Raw genomic sequence first — 19140 nt, 5'->3', positions numbered from 1 at the left:
ACCCTTGGGAAGAACATTGAACGTTTTCAAGAATTCTTCACTGTTAAAACAGTATTTTGTTAGTTTTTATTTTTGGAATCAAACATCATAATAGGAGATACATATGCTGTAGGTAGTTATGTTTTGTTTTGTTTTGCAATGTTTAAAAAAGACAGGCAGTTACAATAGATTGGGCTTGTATTTTAAGAATTTCCTTGAGTTACTTAGAAATGGCCTTTGCACTGGTGAGAGGTTTGTTTCAGCCCCGACGCATGCAGTCTGAGGGCAAATCCTAGCTCCAGAGCCCATGGCATAGCTGGGTGAGATGGTGACAGAATGTTCTATGCCTCTGATTTTTTATTTTGGCTGAATAACACTTGTTCCCCTTCTCCCCCTCGGGGTCCAGTATCTTATATCTCTTACTTGTTACCTGGAGCTCCATCCAAAGTCCAGAAGCTTCCATGCATATTTTCAACTCTGTGGTTCTTAGAAGATTATTTGAGATGTTCCAGCAACCACTCGTGGATATTTGGATACCGGCTTCTTTTCTGAAAGGCAGAACCCAGTACATTCAACATCCGAGTTCCATTTTCTAAAGATGAGGCAAATTGCTAAGATGCAGGAACACCACAGGGTCTGCCAACAAGTTGGTAAGAGCCAGGTCCCCCTGCCCTGGGGACGGACCAAGACCCAGTTGGCTTGGACACACAGCTTCTGGGTTTTCTAACAACACAAAGGTGGCATAGTCATGGTTTGTTTATTAAAGAAAGGTAGTGCTTGTGCCAGCCAGGCTGCCAAGAAAGATGTTTCCTTAAGCTTTGTACTAGGAAATTAAATGTCCAGGGGGCTGTTTCCAAAGAAAGTTCTTGACATCTTTCAATCTCACATCTGCTGACCATTGGTGATGGTAGTTTTTACTGTGACAAACCGATGTGGGATTGAAAGGCTGCTCTAACTGCAAGGAACTCTCCCTAAAAATAGAGCTCTGCTGTCCTCAGCAAAGGCTCAAGACAAAATGGTCATTATGAGCAGCAATTGGAGGGGAGACTATTCAAGATGTGTACATGAAGTGTAGTGAGTTTTGTCTTTAATCTCAATGATATTGGACTGCATTTCCATATGGCTGAGTAAGAAGCACAGAATTTTATCTTTCTCCTAAAATGCCTATATCAGTGCAGCTGTTTGTGAGCATTTATTCTGACCCAGTAATCCCACTTTCAATTTGATACTGCTTGCAGAAGTTACCCTCATTTTACAAACCCAGAACTGAGGTTCTGAGTTGAAGTACCTATCAGGGTTTATCAAGAAAAAGCAGCACCAAATGCGGTGCTTGGCTCCAGAGCCCATATTTTTTCACCACACAACTTGTTTCTTGGCAAAGGTGAGCCTTTCCCACTGAATTAAACTCAGATTTGATAGAAACCAGGGATTCCAGTAATAAGAACTCTCTAGAAAGTTCCAATTTTTACCAAAGACAGGTTTAGTCTCAGTTGTCATGCTTCTCAGAAAAACACTGACAATGATCACTGGTGTCAGCGACCAAACCAGTTACCTAGGATCATTAAAAAACCCGAAGTACTTTAAATACCCCAAAACTAGAATGCTCTTTCAACAAAGCTGGATGTAGGAAGAAGTAAGGGGTTCTTTATTAATCATTTCATCCAGAAGATGATGCTTTGAAGGATGTATAATAAAATGTATAAGAACAGTTATGGTAAAAAAAAAAAAAGCGTGGTGATGGAAAGAAAGCAGGTGTGAGTGAAACAGAGTTTGGTATCAGATTCAAGTGAAGTGGTTTAACATATGGTAGGACTCTTGCTCTGTAGGAGCAGCTGGCATCCTAGATGTGCCTGGAATGCCCAGGTCCCCAAATGGTTCCTCCTGATGTGTAAAGAGATAGCATGTGTGCAGGGCTGAACTGACTCTTGAAAAGGGGAGCATGGATGAGTACACAATGCATATTGGTTCTTATCAGCAATCCCATCAGGATGTACTACTGGTGTGGCAGGTGGCTCAGGGCACATCCTAGGAAGGCACAGTTGTGGTATCCTGCTGACCCTTGTTTGAAGACCACAGAACACATATCACAGGTGCTATGATTCACATGTGAAGATGTCACAGCTGTGGGACATATATGGACTTCAATATGTGTATTCTGCATTGTGCTATTTTCCCAGTAGCAAGAGTCATCTTGGATGATGTGACCATGCCTCTCACTTAGCTTCCTGTATTTCTGAGGACAGGCTGCTGTTTAGGATATTCAGACCAGACAAATGCCTGACATGCAGAGGTCCAAGAGAGCCAAGTGGATAGTCCTCCACTATGAGTGGAAAGAGCCTGAAACGGGAATCAGGACACCTGACTTCTCATCCTTGCTCTGCCCCCAATTTGCTGTGTAAACTTGAACATAATGTGTTACATAATCTTTCTGCACATTAATTTCCTTAATATAACCACAGAGTTGAAATATAATTCCTAAAGTCACTTGCGAAGTATAATTCAAGGTATCAGAAGTCATTTCTGAAACTGAATGAAAAACATCTTAACTCGACTTGCCAGTTCTGTAAAAATTTTTGTAATGGTGAATGAAAGGAGAGAGATGATGTGTAAAGTTCAGTCTAGGAATCAGAGTCAAAGAGGGCTGGAGAGTGAGGATATGTGAATATTTTTTAAGTATTCTCTATATTTATTCACCTATCCACTCTTTCCCCCCTGTTCTTTAAGAACTCTCGCTAATTCTTTAGTTCATGCACAAAGCTTTTTCCCATAACCCTGGCCTGTTCTGACCTGTTTCCTGGAGCTTGGTATCTTTCCCAGGCTTTGGACACAGCATTTTCTTCTACTTGCATTGCTCCCTAGTTGTTTGATGTAGACCAGGAACCTCTGCAGCTGGAGGATAAATGTCATGATGACAGAGAGGAAGGCCCAGCATTATATATTTAATAATCCTCTTTCCTTACACAGAGCGACAATAATCCATATAAGACGGAGCACAAGGCTATTCATTTAGAATCACTAAAATAAAAACCAATCACTTTGTCAACTTCATTCCAGTTGCTTTACATTGAATAAGGGGAATAGGCAAGAATGAGGGGAACAGAATAGTGGATGCTGAAGTTTTAGTGATGGAAAAACCTTCGAAGTCAAAATTAGGCAGTGCCAAGAGCCTAATAAATCCTGATTCATAAGAATGAGGTAGGAAATAAATTGAAGTCATTTTGCCAAGACTCTACAGCAGTCAGATGGTGCAATACAATTTTCCAACTTGGTATCTCTCCTTGATCATAGGATTCCAGAGATACAATTCAGACTATAAGCACTAACATTTCCTAGAAAATATAGGACTTAGGAATTCTATTTAGAAATAGCCTCTCTAGATGTATACATTCTTCCTTTATTCCACTGGGCTTAATGGGGACACTGGGCTTCTTTGATTTGCCTGGGGATGGTGTCAGCATTTGATCCATTCATGCCTGTCCTGCTCAGGCTCATAAAGCACTTAATTAACATGAGCCTGTGCTTCCCTGGTAGAGCCTGGTCTTTAATGGAACCAGAGTGGGGTCACCTTGTTGAAAGCCACAATTCTCACCAAAGACCTCATTAGGCAACCAAGACATATACACACATACAGGTTATTTCTTCCCAGTGAAATGTGGGGATTTTTGTGCATGCTAACTTACAGGCAGAACGACCTTTGGATATAAGTGAGGCCAACCACTGCCCAAACCCCAAAGTTGTAGGATCTGAAAGGGTATTTATCTGACCACATCACTGTGTCAGCCCCACTGATGGCAAAGGGTTTTGAGTGCCCCTTAGGAGCAGGTGCTTGGGTAGGTGTGAGGGAGAGACATATCTGAAAAAAGGGCCCCAGAACTGAAGCAGGTAGGGGAAGGGGAGTCTTTTGTAAGCTTTGGAATAAAGGGAAGGATATAACATCATTTAGGTTTGGTCTTAGACAGACAGTGACTTTCAAATCTCAACTTTTATCATTGGACCTGGTGCCTTGTGAATCTTTTGGGGCTGTTTTATTCCCTTTATTAGGTAGTGGTTGCTTTTGGCTGCCAGTAGAGGCCAGAATAAAATGGCTTAAACAAACTAGGGTTTTGTCGTCTCTTACAAAAGAAATCCAAAGTGGACAGTCCAAGCAGGTAGGACACCTAGTATGACAGGATTTCAGTGGCATTCTATATTTCTGACCCATGATCCTTAGCAGGTGACTTCATTCCTCAAGGAAGTTCATGGTCACAAGATGGCTGCTAGAACTCCAGCCCTCATGTCTGTGTTCCAGGGCAGAAGGGAGGAAGAGTAAAGGTAGAAGGGGCACAATTTCTGCTGCATGAGACCTTTTAAGGGCTCTCATGGAAACCCCACCCAGCCAGTTCTGTTTACATCTCACTGGCTACTCAAAACTCACAAATGGGGCTTGGAAATAGAGTCTTTTAGTTATGTGCTTTTCTGGCTCAGTAAAACCAGGATTTGATCTTGTTACTGAGAGAGAAGGAGGTTATGTGTATTGCCAAGGCAGTTAGCAGTCCCTGCCACCCTCCCTGCCTTGGTTCTGCCTGTTCTCCATCCTTCATGAACACCTTCTTAGGCCCCCTCTTCCCCTTCCCACATCCAGGTAGTGGGGCACCAAGGCCTGGTTAGTGGGACTTGAGAGAACTCACAGACGCACAGTAGCTATCACTGTCTCCTTACTACATTCCAGGCATTGTCATAAAAGCTTTCCACACCATGCAGAGGTGATAGGTCTCCTGTGCCTGATCAGGCAGACCAGGTAGCTCAGGGCAGGTCTCCTCAGCCAGGTGCAGCCCAGCAGCGGTCTAGCAGAGAAGCCTAGGCAGCCTGGTTTACTGGGGAAGTGTGGAGCTCAGGCACCAACTGACAATCTTAGAATTTTTGCTCTACTAACTGAGTAAATAACTGAATCTCTCTTTCTCTCAATGTTCTGATTAGTAAAATGGGATGACAGTACTTGCTCTGGGGGGTGCGTTAGTTTTGTGTGGCTGCTGTAACAAATTACCGCAAACTGGGTGGCTTAAAACAATAGAAATGTATTTTCTCCCTCTTCTGGAGGCCAGAAGTCTAAAATGAAGGTGTTGGCAGGGCCACACTCTCTCTCTGGAGGCTCTAGAGGAGAATCTAATCTATCCATTGCCTCTTCCAGCTTCTGATGACTATAACCATCTCACACATTTGCTCTGACTGTATCCTCTGCAGATGTTACTTTGCCACGTATCTTCACTGTTTTCTCCCCACAACACATGCTCATTCGGGCTCTGTATGGTGTAGCTGTCCCTTAATGTAGAAAACAGGATGTTGCTATTTATTCTCCAACTTCTCCAATGTCTACATTTTGTTTTCCCAACCAGATGGTAAATCTCTTGAGTGCAGGTACTGACATTCATATATCTTGGCCCAAGTTTCTAGTTTAATGTCCTTTATACAGTAGAGGTTCAACAAATGCTCAATGGTTGAATGGATAGGGGGAAAATCCCATGAAAAGACCCAGGTTGCAGAGGATGGTGGTCTTGGTGAGCAGCGCACCCTCTCTGAGCTACCAACTTCTCGAAATCTATCCTGGAATTCCACTCTGCATGGGTTAGATGATTCCCACGGGCAGATTTAGCCTGACAATGATTAATCTCACCGGCTCTTGCAAGGTGTTTCCCTTCCCAGAATTGGCCCCAGGCTTGGCAATGTGAATGTTCTATACCCCCATTTTGTCTAAAGCAGTTGCTAACATGAAACTTCCCAGCCCAACTGGATTCCTTCACAGCAGACAGCAGACACCTCTTCAGCTTGAGGCAAGGTGTGAGAATGTTGGCCAGAGTAGTGACCGCTCAGTTCCTCATAGTGGGGCTACCCTGTGGCTACACTATAAGTAACTCAGAGCCCACCAACACAGGCATTCTAGCTATCCTGAGTGTACCCTCTGTATATTCTAGCTATATATAGAGAGAGAGTGCACCCTACCTGTATGGGAGGCTGCTTCCTGTGGCTGGCTCCCTTGAAGACACCCACTTGCGTAGTTTCTGGAGCAAGATTTGCATCTTCTAGGACTCATAAGAGCTGGAGCTCTCTGTCCTATTGTTATGAATGCATTACATGTTCTTATGGGTGATTTGCTGCAGAGACACTAAAAAGACTGCTTTCTCTCTTATTTCCACCCCTCCCCTATCTTTTCTACTTTGGACAGTTCCAATGCTTTCATATCGTTCTGATGTTTCAGGTTCAAATAGCTATTGAGGTTTTGTTTTGTGCTGAGTACCAGAGAATTGTTTTCCCAACTTGCATGCACATCAGAATTGTACCAGTCAGAGTAAGTCAGGTTGTTCTCTAACAACAATCTCAAACCTCAGGGGCTTGACACCACAGAGGGGTATTTCTCACCCACTTGGGTCCACGGACTCCAGGACAACTGTTTTCCTTGGGCAAGTTAGCAAGCCACGCTGCTTAGATCTTGAGGCCTCACTATCTTCACTCCAGTTTTCCTCTGCAGCAGAGGGAGTGAGAGGGTCTTGCAATGGTAATTAAATGCCCCGGCCCAGAAGTGACACATGTTATATCCACTCAGCCCATTTTCCAGAATCTCATGGTCCTACCTAACTTCAAAAGCTCTTGGCTCTCCCTTTCAGCTGGGAGGAAAGAAGAATCAGAATGAGCAAGCACTGAAGGGTTCTACCACAAGAATCCTCTGGTGAATGTAGGAAAAATATAGATGTCAGGGCCCTGCCACCACAAAGTCTGGTTCAACTGCCCTGAAAAGGGGCCTGAGGACTTACATTTCTGGCAAATGTCCCAGATAATTCTGATACAGTTGGTCCATGAGTAGACATTTGGGAACCACTGCCTTAAAAAACTAAATCCCCTCTTGGTAACTATTGGCTATTGACATGGTAAAAACTGACATCCAGGAATGTACAAAGCACATCAATATATAACTCACTGCTAAAATATGCAGCATATTCAATAAGTGCTGTAGGAAGTCAGTGAATATCGATGCTTTGTTTCATCTCTTGTTTGGGTTTTTCTCCCAGACAACTCATGGTAAAGAACTTTTCCTCAGCATGCATTTGCATGTGTGTGTATACTTTTTGTGGTGTGTGTGTGTGTGTGTGTGTGTGTGTGTGTGTGTGTGTGTGTGCGCATGCATGCACACTAGGAGTCCAGAGTAGAGAAGTGAGGAGGTCACATGTCCATCTTCCCCTGCAGGGTCTGTGGAATGACAGGCCCTCCCTGTGCATAACCTCATTATGGCTTTTTAACCTATCAGATGAGCCAAGAGAGGACACCAGGGACTCTGAATCTATCTTTGCTCTGTCACTGCCTTACTGGGTGACCCAATGCGGGCTGCAAAGCCAGGCAACTCCATACATTGGGGCTAATTAGTCAGACTACGGATGACTCAACTCTTCCTCTACTTTTTCCTCCTTCTACTGAACACTCTGTTCAATTAGTACTTGTATCAGCTGCTAGTTAAGAAGCCTGAAAAACACTGGCTTAAATATACTGGAGGGTTGTTTTTCTGCTTACACAAAAGAGTTCCAGAGGTTGGCAATCTACAGGGCTCTAGGTTCCTTTTGACTTTCCACTTGACCATCCCCAGGGTGTGATCCTCTTCCTCATTCTCACAAAATGGCTGCTGAAGCTCCAGTCACCTTATCTTCATATCAGGGATGAATACAGGGAAGAGGACGTACAAAAGGGGTCTCTGCCCACTAAGTCCAGAGAGGTACCATTGAATGACACCTGCTTCCATCTCATTGCCTAGAACTATGCCATATGATGACCTAAGCTGCAAGTGAGGCTGAGAAATGTAAGAGCTCAATAGAAATCATAAAGCCCCAGTGTCAGGCATCTGGACTTTTTATCCTATTCCCAAGATATTCTGGGTCATGGAACAGAAAAGGGTAATCTCTTGCCCCTGGGCAGACACATGCAGGCTTGGTGGATATGATGGGGCCGAAGACCTAGTGTGCACAGAACAGTGTGGCCGAGACCTCAGTCCCAAAGCCTGAGAGAGTGGACTTGTCAAGCCAGAGGCTGAGCAGGGATTCTCTTCTCTCCGACTCAGGGTGCAGGCACTGTGCTCCCTGAACACGAGGCCAGTCACGCCACAGACAAGGATTACTCATTCTAACAACACACTTTGTGGTGGCAGCTATGTTCAGAAGTAGAAGGCACACAGAAGAGAAATTTGGCCCATCAATAGCCAAACAGCCTGGACCCTTTTTTCTAAATAAAAATGCAGGCTTGTTTTGATTATGAAAGTAAATACACAGGTACAGAGTAAAACACTCCCACAGTACAGAGGAGGGTGAATGAAAGTAAACCTCTCATTCTTTCCCGCTCCTGCTCACCGACTCAGTCCCATGGCCCAGAGGCTATACTTTCATGGTTTTCCTGGCCTCCTTCGAATGTTTGCTTGCATGTATGTATGTGTACATTGTTCAAAAACCACACCAATCAGATCATACTTTACATGTCATTCTGCAATTGTTCTTTCACATAGTATCTCAGTGATCATGCCATTTTGCCACCTGTAGAACCATCTTATTCTTTTGTATGGCTATATGGTGTGATGTGACTGTGCCATAATTTATTTACCCAGTCACCAGTTGAAGAACATTCTGGTCTTTCCAGGCTGTTGCTACCAAAAGCATTATTGTAATTCTCTGACCCTTTTGTCAGGATTCCTGCCCCACTGGTCCATTATCTGGATCAAAAGCTGAGCATGGCAGCTGGAGGAGAGGAGCTTTCGGGCCTCAGGGAGGGACTAGCCCTATTTCCTGGCATACAGACCTTTCCCCATCTAGGCCCATCCCTGGCCCCTCTATGGGGGACCCAAACCCATGGCTTCCTCCTTTGTCCCAGGAATCCCACCCCCTTACCAACTCTACACCCAGGTCAGGGCAGGGTTGACATTTGTGAAGGCTCTGGGAAAATTAGTAATATGAAGCTCCCTTAACTGATATCTGCAAAAATACTTGCTCAACTCTTATTTGGAGGAAAGGCTGAGTGCTAAGGAGGCAAAGGTGGACCGGTGATGGCAGTTTCAATCCTCTCCTTGGCTGCAAGAAGAAAGAGCCTACTCTATGGTGGGCCAGTCCTCCTTGGAAGGGATTTAGGTAACCACGTGTTATTACTAAAGCACATGCCCTGGGGTCTTCTTCTTCCACCTCCCAAACCCCATTCTAAGAAGTGGCTTCTTTCTGATCATGGGCAATACTGGGGCAGGTAGGAGGCCTTAGCTGATTAGAGTGAGGAAGTGATAAGGCTGTGAAGAAATTACTTCTTAACTTGACTTTAAAGCTGCGTTATGGTCGAGGCGGAGCCAACATGGCGGCGTGAGTAGGACAGTGGGAATCTCCTCCCAAAAACATATACACTTTTGAAAATACAACAAACACAACTAGCCCTAAAAGAGACACCAGAAGACGCAGGACAGTGGCCAGACTGCAGCTACACCAGCGAGAACCCAGCGACTGGTGAAAGGGGTAAGATACAAGCCCCGGCCCGGCAGGACCCGAGCGCCCCTCCCCCCAGCTCCCGGCGGGAGAAGAGCAGGCAGAGCGGGAGGGAGACGGAGCCCAGGACTGCCGAGCACCCAGCCCCAGCCATCCGGGCCAGAGCGCAGACACAGTACGTGCCCAGGGGGCCCTGGATACTGGGGGAACAGGGAGTAAGACCTCTGAGCGGGTGCCGAAGCTGATGCCCCTGTGACAAAGAAAAGCGGGGGCTTTTTGAAAGTCTTAAAGGGACAGGGACTTAACAGCTTGACGGAAACAACCCAGGTCACAGTACAGCAGCTGGAAATTACAGGGAAAACCGGGTGCACTAACCTCCTGGGCAACAGCTCTGAGACCCCTCACGGAGGCAAACAGTCAAGCAGCCCCCCCATCCATTACCCCACCGGGCGCTGCGAAAGCAGAGAAGCAGCCTGAGACAAATTCCGCCCACAGAAAGGGAAATTTCTCCCTCCCGGCCAGGCAAGACACAAAGACCCACTCTACACGCAATTACCCAACACAAGCCACTAGGGGTCGCAGTTGTCCCAGTAAAGAAAGGCCAGGAGCAAGTGAAAAGTTTGGCCCTCCCAGCTGACAGTCAATAGCACCTGTCAACATGAAAAGGCAAAAAAATATGATCCAGACAAGACTAACCCAGACAGCTTTGGCATCTGCTACATCTTCCCCTGAGAAGGAATCTGGGGAGATAGATTTAGCCACTCTTCCTGAAAAAGAATTCAAAACAAAAGTCATAACCATGCTGATGGACTTGCAGAGAAATATGCAAGAACTAAGGAAGGAGAATTCAGAAATAAAACAAGCTCTGGAAGGACTTCAAAACAGAATGGACGAGATGCAAGAGACCATTAATGGACTAGAAAACAGAGAACAGGAACGCAGAGAAGCTGATGCAGAGAGAGATAAAAGGATCTCCAGGAATGAAAGAATTTTAAGAGAGCTGAGTGGTCAATCAAAAAGGAATAATATAAGAATCATAGGTATTCCAGAAGAAGTAGAGAGAGAAAAGGGGATAGAAAATGTCTTTGAAGAAATAATTGCTGAAAATTTCCCCAAACTAGGGGAAGAAATGGCCTCTCAGACCACAGAGGTACACAGAACTCCCATGACAAGGGATCCAAGGAGGGCAACACCAAGACACATAATAATTAAAATGGCAAAGATCAAAGACAAGGACAAAGTATTACAGGCAGCCAGAGAGAAAAAAAAGGTTACCTACAAAGGAAAACCCATCAGGCTATCATCAGACTTCTCAAGAGAAACCCTACAGGTCAGAAGAGAATGGCATGATATACTTAATGCAATGAAACAGAAGGGCCTCGAACCAAGACTACTGTATCCAGCACGAATATCATTTAAATATGAAGGAGGGATTAAACAATTCCCAGACAAGCAAAAGTTGAGGGAATTTGCCTCCCACAAACCACCTCTACAGGGCATCCTACAGGGACTGCTCTAGATGGGAGCACTCCTAAAAAGAGCACACAACAAAACACCCAACATATGAAGAAGGGAGGAGGAGGAATAAGAAGGGAGAGAAATAAAGAATCATCAGACTGTGTTTGTAATAGCTCAACAAGCGAGTTAAGTTAGACAGTAAGATAGTAAAGAAGCTAACCCTAAACCTTTGGTAACCACAAACTTAAAGCCTGCAATGGCAATAAATTCATACCTTTCAATAATCACCCTAAATGTAAATGGACTGAATGCACCAATCAAAAGACACAGAGTAATAGAATGGATAAAAAAGCAAGATCCATCCACATGCTGCTTACAAGAGACTCACCTCAAACCCAAAGACACGCACAGACTTAAAGTCAAGGGATGGAAAAAGATATTTCAAGCAAACAACAGAGAGAAGAAAGCAGGTGTTGCAATTCTGGTATCAGACAAAACAGACTTCAAAATAAAGAAAGTAACAAAAGACAAAGAAGGACATTACATAATGATAAAGGGCTCAGTCCATCAAGAGGATATAACCATTATAAATATATATGTACCCAATACAGGAGCACCAACATACCTGAAACAAATATTAATAGAACTAAAGGAGGAAATAGAATGCAATGCATTCATTCTAGGAGACTTCAACACACCACTCACTCCAAAGGACAGATCCACCAGACAGAAAATAAGTAAGGACACAGAGGCACTGAAAAACACACTAGAACAGATGGACCTAATAGACATCTACAGAACTCTACATCCAAAAGCAACAGGATACACATTCTTCTCAAGTGCACATGGAACATTCTCCAGAATAGACCACATACTAGGACACAAAAAGAGCCTCAGTAAATTCCAAAAGATTGAAACCCTACCAACCAACTTTTCAGACCACAAAGGCATTAAACTAGAAATAAACTGTTCAAAGAAAGCAAAAAGGCTCACAAACAAATGGATGCTAAACAACACGCTCCTAAATAATCAATGGATCAATGACCAAATCAAAATGGAGATCCAGCAATATATGGAAACAAATGACAACAACAACACTAAGCCCCAACTTCTGTGGGACACAGCAAAAGCAGTCTTAAGAGGAAAGTATATAGCAATCCAAGCATATTTAAAAAAGGAAGAGCAATCCCAAATGAACGGTCTAATGTCACAACTATCGAAATTGGAAAAAGAAGAACAAATGAGGCCTAAGGTCAGCAGAAGGAGGGACATAACAAAGATCAGAGAAGAAATAAATAAAATTGAGAAGAATAAAACAATAGCAAAAATCAATGAAACCAAGAGCTGGTTCTTCGAGAAAATAAACAAAATAGATAAGCCTCTAGCCAGACTTATTAAGAGGAAAAGAGAGTCAACACAAATCAACAGTATCAGAAATGAGAACGGAAAAATCACGACGGACCCCGCAGAAATACAAAGAATTATTAGAGACTACTATGAAAACCTATATGCTAACAAGCTGGGAAACCTAGGAGAAATGGACAACTTCCTAGAAAAATACAACCTTCCAAGACTGACCCAAAAAGAAACAGAAAATCTAAACAGACCAATTACCAGCAACGAAATTGAAGCGGTAATCAAAAAACGACCAAAGAACAAAACCCCCGGGCCAGATGGATTTACCTCGGAATTTTATCAGACATACAGGGAAGACATAATACCCATTCTCCTTAAAGTTTTCCAAGAAATAGAAGAGGAGGGGATACTCCCAAACTCATTCTATGAAGCTAACATCACCCTAATACCAAAACCAGGCAAAGACACCACCAAAAAAGAAAACTACAGACCAATATCCCTGATGAACGTAGACGCAAAAATACTCAACAAAATTTTACCAAACTGAATTCAAAAATACATCAAAACCATCGTACACCATGACCAAGTGGGATTCATCCCAGGGATGCAAGGATGGCACAACATTCGAAAGTCCATCAATATCATCCACCACATCAACAAAAAGAAAGACAAAAACCACATGATCATCTCCATAGATGCTGAAAAAGCATTTGACAAAGTTCAACATCCATTCATGATAAAAACTCTCAGCAAAATGGGAATAGAGGGCAAGTACCTCAACATAATAAAGGCCATCTATGAAAAACCCACAGCCAACATTATATTGAATAGCAAGAAGCTGAAAGCATTTCCGCTGAGATCGGGAACTAGACAGGGATGCCCACTCTCCCCACTGTTATTTAACATAGTACTGGAGGTCCTAGCCACGGCAATCAGACAAAACAAAAAAATACAAGGAATCCAGATTGGCAAAGAAGAAGTCAAACTGTCACTATTTGCAGATGACATGATACTGTACATAAAAAACCCTAAAGACTCCACCCCAGAACTACTAGAACTGATATCAGAATACAGCAAAGTTGCAGGATACAAAATCAACACACAGAAATCTGTGGCTTTCCTATATACCAACAATGAACCAACAGAAAGAGAAATCAGGAAAACAACTCCATTCACAATTGCATCAAAAAAAAAAATACCTAGGAATAAACCTAACCAAAGAAGTGAAAGACTTATATTCTGAAAACTACAAGTCACTCTTAAAAGAAATTAAAGGGGACACTAACAGATGGAAACGCATCCCATGCTCATGGCTAGGAAGAATTAATATCGTCAAAATGGCTATCCTGCCCAAAGCAATATACAGATTTGATGCAATCCCTATGAAACTACCAGCAACATTCTTCAATGAACTGGAACAAATAATTCAAAAATTCATATGGAAACACCAAAGACCCCGAATAGCCAAAGCAATCCTGAGAAAGAAGAATAAAGTAGGGGGATCTCACTCCCCAACTTCAAGCTCTATTATAAAGCCATAGTAATCAAGACAATTTGGTACTGGCACAAGAACAGAGCCACAGACCAATGGAACAGACTAGAGAATCCAGACATTAACCCAGACATATATGGTCAATTAATATTTGATAAAGGAGCCATGGACATACAATGGCGAAATGACAGTCTCTTCAACAGATGGTGCTGGCAAAACTGGACAGCTACATGTAGGAGAATGAAACTGGACCATTGTCTAACCCCATATACAAAAGTAAACTCAAAATGGATCAAAGACCTGAATGTAAGTCACGAAACCATTAAACTCTTGGAAGAAAACATAGGCACAAACCTCTTAGACATAAACATGAGTGACCTCTTCTTGAACATATCTCCCCGGGCAAGGAAAACAACAGCAAAAATGAACAAGTGGGACTATATTAAGCTGAAAAGCTTCTGTACAGCAAAAGACACCATCAATAGAACGAAAAGGATCCCTACAGTATGGGAGAATATCTTTGAAAATGACACATCCGATAAAGGCTTGACGTCCAGAATATATAAAGAGCTCACACGCCTCAACAAACAAAAAACAAATAACCCAATTAAAAAATGGGCAAAGGAACTGAACAGACGGTTCTCCAAAAAAGAAATACAGATGGCCAACAGACACATGAAAAGATGCTCCACATCGCTAATTATCAGAGAAATGCAAATTAAAACTACAATGAGGTATCACCTCACACCAGTAAGGATGGCTGCCATCCAAAAGACAAACAACAACAAATGTTGGCGAGGCTGTGGAGAAAGGGGAACCCTCCTACACTGCTGGTGGGAATTTAAGTTAGTTCAACCATTGTGGAAAGCAGTATGGAGGTACATCAAAATGCTCAAAACAGACTTACCATTTGACCCAGGAATTCCACTCCTAGGAATTTACCCTAAGAACGCAGCAATCAAGTTTGGGAAAGACAGATGCACCCCTATGTTTATTGCAGCACTATTTACAATAGCCAAGAATTGGAAGCAACCTAAATGTCCATCAATAGATGAATGGATAAAGAAGATGTGGTACATATACACAATGGAATACTACTCAGCCATAAGAAAAGGGCAAATCCAATCATTTGCATCAACATGGATGGAGCTGGAGGGTATTATGCTCAGTGAAACAAGCCAAGCGGAGAAAGAGAAATACCAAATGATTTCACTTATCTGTGGAATATAAGAACAAAGGAAAAACTGAAGGAACAAAACAGCAGCAGAATCACAGAACTCAAGAATGGACTAACAGGTACCAAAGGGAAAGGGACTGGGGAGGATGGGTGGGTAGGGAGGGATAAGGGGGGGAGAAGTAGGGGGGTATTAAGATTAACATGCATGGGGGGGTAGGAGAAAAGGGAGGGCTGTACAACACAGAGAAGGCAAGTAGTGATTCTACAACATTTTGCTATGCTGATGGACAGTGACTGTAAAGGGGTTTATAGGGGAGACCTGGTATAGGGGAGAGCCTAGTAAACATAATATTTGTCATGTAAGTGTAGATTAGTGATACCAAAAACAAAGAAAAAAAAAAAAGGGCAGTTCCTGTGTGGTAACCTCCAACGAGTTCTACACAAGGGTATAAAGGGCATATAAAAGTGTAGGCAAAGGGTCTGTTTGTGTTTATACAGAGGATCAAAGCCTAATTGGGCTACCCTGAAAATGAACTAAGATACGATATGAAAAAGAACTTCCAACATCTGCACTCTCTGGAAGACTCATGCCAGAAGATGATCATCAAAAAACCCCAACAAAGATCCACGCACTGCTACAGCTGTAGATGCACTCATCCCACCAGTTCCTGGACTTGCCATGGGAATGAGGAAGGAGATATCTAAGCTGGCCTGTGCATACAGTAAAACAACAAATTTGACTGGATCTATACTGTTGGAACTCAACCAAGAATTTGGGGAAGTGCAAATTGTAGCGCTCCAAAGTCTTACAACTACAGACTATTTACTGTTAAAAGAACATATGGCATGTGAACAGTCCCCAGGAATGGGTTCTTTTAATTTGTCTGATTTCTCTCATACTGTTCAAGTTCAGTTGGACAATATCCACCATGTCATAGATAAGTTTTCACAAATGCCTAAGGTGCCTAACTGGTTTACTTGGTTTCACTGGAGATGGCTGGTAATTACAGGGGTATGCTTTGGTTAGGTAACTATATTCCTATTATGTTAATGTGTGTGCACAATTTAATTAGTAGTTTAAAACCTATCCATGCTGAAGTTACTCTACAAGAAGATATGTCAAAGAAATAATCAATCTTCCCAGGTTTTCTTCTGCCTGCTTCTTCTATAGCTTTTCTTCTTCCTACCTAATCACAACCTTTAAATAGAAGTCGTGCCACATGTCGAATTTTCCGAGTATCATAATTCTTCCAAGTGGTAAAGATACCTCAAGACAAATGCTGGGCATAGAAGCCACAGGGCATAAATATGCAAAGAACTAAAAAGCTAACCTTTTCAAACAATAAGGCTTCTCTCTCACTTACCAACTTAACATTTCCCTGTATGGCCCCGGAAGATGACTGGTTAGCCAGAGACGGGTTAGATCCCTCAAGGGAGGAACAACCTAAGACAGGCACAGTCGCAGGGGGCCATCTGGTGAGAAAATGGGGAGCAGCAGAGGTGAGGCTTAAAACCTCCCCCCTCATGTTCTGAGAGAAATCTTCTGCATACATGGATGTTTATTGCCCTCGTCTAGCTTGGATTAGCACATAGTCTACAGGCACACACCTAATCATCTACATTTGCTCTCTTACAACACTAAACTCTGTTTTCTACCTTTATCTCGTATCTACCTACCACTTCAGCATTTTATTAAAAAAAATAATAATAGAGAAATGTGGTATCCACATATAAATCAAGTTTAAAAATCAAATGAATATTCATATTTGAACTGACTGTGTATAGTTCATAATGCATGAACAAAACCGAAAGCTTCTGTGATGACTGCCCTTGCACTGTTCACCATGTAACTTATTCACTATGTAAGAATTTTTTCTCCATGTAAGAATTTGTTCGTTATGCATCAGAAGATTGGAGACTGACGAAAATTAGGCTTGGGGTGGATTAAAGATTGTGCATTGAGTATTGACCCCCCTATACAGAAATTTATTGTGGTTAACAACTATTTTATCAATAAATATGAGAGATGCCCTCACAAAATATATATATATATATATATATTTAAACACACTTCCAATTGTAAAATAAATAGGTAACCGGGATATAATGTATAGCATAAGGAATATAGTCAAAATATTGTAACAACTTGGTATGGTGATACCTGGTACCTAGAATTATCATGTATATAAATGTTGAATCAATGTGTTGTACACCTGAAACTAATGTAATGCAATACTGTTGTCAACTACCCTTCATATAAAAAAAAAAAAAAAAAGCTGCGTTATGTTCTTTTTAAATGCTTTTCTTTTTAACTTCGTTGTATTATAAGCTTCAGTTCATAGCTTATGAAAAGGCAAGGTGGCTATAAACTCTATTTGCTAGCAAGCCCCTGGGAGAAAGAAAACAGTCTTTGGAAGGCAGGCCCAACAAACCAGACTCATAAGGTCACATGTCAGGTTTCTGAAAAGAAGTTCACTATTTTCTTGTGGCCACAAACTCTATCCTGGGCCCAGGCATCATGATATAGTGCCTCATGTATTTTGGTTCCAAAGGAGACCTGGCAAGTGAGTAGACCACTCCCTAACTATTGCTGCTCTAAGAAGATAACTCAGTGAATGTTCTGCTAGTAGTGATATTATGACATCATCCAGCTGTAAAGGAGGCCGTACCCCAAGATCTGGAGTATTATGTTACCTGGCTGTCTGTGTAGAGCAAGGGGAGCAACTATGTACCCCACAGGCCTCCCACACCACATTCCCAGGAGACATCTTGAGTGGATCACAGCACTTCTTTCCTCTGGTTGAACTCAGCCTTGACTTCTTTTCTAAGCAGTCACTGCCAATTCCATGCATATGGCATACAAGTTAAAACCTATTTGCCATCCTGAGTCGAGAGGATATTCAGAGTCAAATAAGACAATAAACACTTTCTTACAAATACAGTTTGCAAAACCATCCCAGCTTTGATTTGCCAATCTGGGGAAAAATTCAAGGTTTTTAAAATTTTATTTTATTCCAAAGCCATTAAGCACCAGCTCCTCCAGGCAATTGCTAAGCATGGTAAGTAAAAAGATATTTGAAGGATTTTTATCCTCAATGAGCTCACAAACCAGAGGTGTATGTACCTTACTGTAATACATTTTGGTAAGTGTGTTATTTGTGCATGAACTGAGCCCTGTGTGTATACAGAGGGGGAAAAGAGGAAGAGTTTGAACTGACTTTGAAGGATGCTTGGCAGGTGGAGGATGAGAAAGACCACTCAGACTTAAGAAAAAAATGTGTGGAAGTCTTGGAATGCTGAAAGGACACAGTGCATTCTGGGAAGGGTGATCCTCAGAGCTGGCAGACGCATGAGGGCATAGGAATTGGGCAAAAAGGGAGGAAGTACGGATTGAGAGGAAAAGCCGGACTGGTTGCATCCAAGAAGACATCTCCTGCTTTGACTTAAGCCACTGGATCCATCTCTGCAGGTTGATTCAGGTGCCCTCTCCTCCATCTTCCTTTATCTCCAATCTTTTCTGCTCCATGGCAGGATGGATGCCTGGCTACTCAACACAGTAATCTCTGACTCCATCATCCTCAAAAGCCTGTAGACTAAGCAAAACTACCATTCATGCTAGAGACTGCTGGGGACCTCTGTGATAGGAACCACTTAGGAGCTTGTATCTGAGTCACTGGCATACAAACATTTCATAATCTCTTTGAGGAAATAAAGATGAAGCCCTGAAAATATCTCTTCTTCAGCTTTTTGATCTATAGTGCTTTTCCCAACTTTAACAAAGCTCATACAAATCCATCAGTTAATATGGAAGCTATCAGACCTGGTGAGACTCCATCAATACAACTGGCATTTATTCATATACTGCTCTATGCAGTTATTTAATTTTTCCATTATTAGATCATAAACTTTTTTGTATCCCTTTATAGCACCTAACAAAGTTCCGGGAATGCAGTAAGTGCATACTAAGTGTTCTTTAAATGAAAAAGTGAAGAGGGGCATGCTGAATGAAAGGAGCAAATGGACAACATGACTTTATTGTGATTTTGCCTTAGTTTTGTTGTGAATACTATTTGTGCCTCAGTTTCCTCACCAGTAAATTGAAGTGAATCTTATCAGCTCTACAGAGGTTACAGGGTTATGTTCAAACACCAAGTAAGAAATCATTTATGTAAATTCTCTGTGAACTAAGATAATCTATTAAGATTTCT

General features: G+C 42.4%; 1 protein-coding gene and 1 long non-coding RNA gene across 2 annotated transcripts in view; one reads left to right on the top strand and one right to left on the bottom strand.

The window, feature by feature from the left end:
• LOC130684857 (uncharacterized) overlaps positions 1 to 19140 on the bottom strand; it is a 134167-nt gene that overhangs the window by 47275 nt on the left and 67752 nt on the right. The window lies entirely within an intron of this gene.
• Positions 1 to 19140, top strand: part of HEPHL1 (hephaestin like 1) — a 77662-nt gene that overhangs the window by 551 nt on the left and 57971 nt on the right. The window lies entirely within an intron of this gene.

The sequence above is a fragment of the Manis pentadactyla genome, chromosome 9 (genome assembly GCF_030020395.1).
Source record: "Manis pentadactyla isolate mManPen7 chromosome 9, mManPen7.hap1, whole genome shotgun sequence".
In the NCBI taxonomy this organism is placed as follows: domain Eukaryota; kingdom Metazoa; phylum Chordata; class Mammalia; order Pholidota; family Manidae; genus Manis; species Manis pentadactyla.
Note: the sequence above shows the minus strand (reverse complement) of the source record. Positions and strands in the feature narration are given on the sequence as shown.